Raw genomic sequence first — 3,189 nt, 5'->3', positions numbered from 1 at the left:
ATTTTGGGAGTTGGGTATTTTGTCTCAGCAACGAGAAAAAAGTAACCAAGACACCTTTATATTCCATCCTAGCTGCAAGCCCATTGATTGGTGCCACCCACACCCAAGGTGGGGCTTCCACTGTCCATACCCAGCATTATACGAAACCAATTGAGCTATCACACACCGTTTGTGGTGGATTGACAACTGGTGGTCAGCTTGTAACACCCAGCTGAATTGAATCAGTATGGCACTGGGTAGCGGGGGTGGGGGGGCGGCTATCTGAGGATTGTTGCTAACAGCATAAGAACAAGAACTGGAGAGAAAAAAGTGAAGCTATTGGTTCTCCTGGAGCTGTTGATTCTCTTGGGGCTGTTGATTCTCCTACAGGAGCTTGTCATCTTGGCTTTCCTGATATGAACTCAGCTGTCATTGTCAGAGGAGCTCAGGACCTTGTTGTTGCTGAGAATGGCTACAGTTCACTTTGGGGGAGTTCTGGTCCTTACTTTGAGCATTGCTTCCTGGCTCCCGTGCAGATCCCTCAGCCTGCTGGCACAGATCCTTCATCCCACTAGCACAGACTTTCTAGCTTCCACCACTAACCTTTGGGCCTTCCCAGTGCAGATTTGTGAAACAAGCTTGCATGAGGCATTGTCATGGGCTCTAGGTCTTCAGCTAGACTCATGCAGAACATTGCTGTAGGATCCAGGCCCTCAGCTGGATTCTTTGGGTCTTTAGTGTGTAGGCAGATTTCCTGCACTCCCTTTGTATATGACTCTTTGGGTGACTCTTATAAAATAATCCTATGGCTGGGTGTGGTGGCACATGCCTGTAATCCCAGCACTTGGGAAAATGAGGCAGGAGGATCATTGTGAGTTTGAGACCAGCCTGGGCCAGCCTGAACTGCATAGCAAAACACTGTCTCAAAAAAACAAAACAAAGCAAAATCTTATTTATGTGTCCTGTATTGTTTCCCTTGCAAACCCTGAGGACGACACCCTTAATCCATATTCACACATCCTAAATCCAGCCACCTCTGGGAATCCCCACTTATGAGCACATGAGGCTTTGTGGGGGCATCTAGATATAAACTATAACAGGTGTTGTATATGGCCTTTCCCTGTTCCTCTCTGGCACTCTTCCCTCACTCTACTTCCCAGTCACCATGAACTGAGCAGATCTGCTGTTCCATGCCTTTGCACCAAAACATTCTTGCCTTGGAGCCAGCTGACCATGGACTGAATTCCTTACAACTGTGAGCCAAATTAAACCTCTGCTCCTTCAATTTGTGAGTGTGCTGGGCATTGTGTCTCAGCCACAAGAAAGCTAACGGTGTAATAACCATCTCTACTTTGTAGCCCATTTCAGTTTACCTTGTCATGTAACACATTTAAGTTTTAGTTTTCATGTAATTTTATGCATCATCTTGTTCCACTATCCTGGGTAAATATCAAGTTTCTCATTCTGACATCAGATCCTCTTCCCGGCTTCCTGAGTGTAACTCTCCTCTCCTCTGGGGCCTCTCTGTTGGGCAGCTGGAACAGAGGCACCTTCTGCCTGCAGGCCTTGTTGGTCCTGGTCTCACTTATGAAATCCCAACCTCTTCAGCAGGTCTCAGGTCTAGCAAAGCTTTCCTGTGCGTCACTGTCATGTTGACAATATCTTTAAATTACAATTCTTGTCTGACTGTGATCTGAGCATGTTTCCTCCACAGGATGTTTGATTTTTAGATTCCTTCCTTCAGTCGTGGAGATTGTAGGAAGTGTGAGGAAGGTACAGCAGGTGGGAGAATGTACATGGGCCCCCTGTTCAGGGCGTCAAAGCCTACCCCTACCCACCGCCTAGTAAGCCTGGGGAATATGAAAAGCACGTTTTGAAGGGGCCACCACACAAGGAGAGGTCTGTGGGGTGAGTAAGCTGAAGTGCAGAGGGTAGCAGGGGCGCGAGGTGAGGAGACACTGGGGGCCTGGCCCTCGGAAGAGGGAGTGCGCAGGAGTTCATGCCCAGGTGTGACCCAGCAGCCTCCCACAGTGCCCAGCTCCACTTAGGCGCCTCCTCAACCACACACCCAGGATGCCTGCTATTTGTCAGGGTGCTTGAGACATGGGCCAAGACCAAAACGGCCAGAAGCACTGAGTGTGCTGATCTTGTAGACCCGCGGCCAGATCTGGGATGCTGACACAGGCGAGGTGCTGCTGTACAGAAAGGGAAAAGGTAGGGCCAGAGAGCAGGAGGGAGTGGAGGGATGGTGCCACCTGGTGGACACTGGAGACAGTTGCTGTTTCCTGCACAGGCCTGAAAGTGTGCTTAGAATGACAATGGGTAGCACCTTGTGACTAATGAATAGACTTGTAAAAATAGCTTTAGGCTCACAGAAAAACTGAGCGGCTTGCCAGAAAGTGCCCCTGTGACCTCCCCTACCCCACCCCTCACCCCCATGCATACCGACCTTCACCTTTCTTTTGCATGAAAAAGGCTCCAGGCAGGTTCTGTAGCCCACACGGAGACATCAAGAGTTGGGGAGCCAGACCCCTCAAGGCTCTGCTAGGACACTCACCTTCTCAGAGGAGCACTTCACGGACTTGCTTAAAGAAAGGCTAAGTGTTCTTCCTAGTTCTGATACTTCTACAGTTCTAAGATTTCTGCAGCTTTGAGGCACAGGAAATTGCTACTCAGAAAAGGCTGCAAAAGGAGCAGGATGCATCTGACATTCAGCCCCAAGAGGAAGGAAATGACAGTTTTTGCTTTATTTCAGTTGAGATCTGAAAGAAGCAACCAGGTCACAGGTACAACCCGGAGCCCATTTCTGAGCCTGCGACAGCGGGTGTGGGGGACAACGAAAGGCAGGAGCATATTTCGCAATTCACCAGAGAAATTCACCAGAGAAAACAAGATGGAATCTCTCCGATGGAAACTGCTGGGTCTAAGGCAAGATAGTTATTGTCACTTAGGGTGAGAATATCAACAGCCCAAGCTTGACCTGAGAACCTGCCATTTCTGGGTGTTGGTAACAACAGTGGCTGAGAATCATCCTGGCCTCCATCCTGCCTCTGCACAAATGCGGCACCATTATAATAGCGAATGGAGTCAGTGTGCCCGTGGGCATGCTTTCTCAGCCACACCATGCTCCACGGACCTGTCCCCCAGCTTCCTGATGCCCCAGGCCCTGCCTCCAAGCGTACCTTTCCTTCCATTTGCCCTTTCTTAGAG

The 3,189-nt window shown here is 49.6% G+C and overlaps 1 long non-coding RNA gene across 1 annotated transcript in view; it reads right to left on the bottom strand.

The window, feature by feature from the left end:
* The window catches only part of LOC102018451, a 14,727-nt gene extending 12,103 nt beyond the window's left edge, over nucleotides 1-2,624 (bottom strand). Inside the window, exon 1 of the long non-coding RNA XR_259112.2 lies at nucleotides 2,537-2,624. This is a non-coding gene — a long non-coding RNA (uncharacterized LOC102018451). The remainder of the gene's footprint in view (nucleotides 1-2,536) is intronic.
* Between the last annotated feature and the right edge of the window lie 565 nt (nucleotides 2,625-3,189).

This window comes from Chinchilla lanigera, unplaced genomic scaffold (assembly GCF_000276665.1).
Source record: "Chinchilla lanigera isolate Chin_1 unplaced genomic scaffold, ChiLan1.0 scaffold00001, whole genome shotgun sequence".
In the NCBI taxonomy this organism is placed as follows: Eukaryota; Metazoa; Chordata; class Mammalia; order Rodentia; family Chinchillidae; genus Chinchilla; species Chinchilla lanigera.
This window is presented reverse-complemented; position numbering and strand designations above follow the sequence as displayed.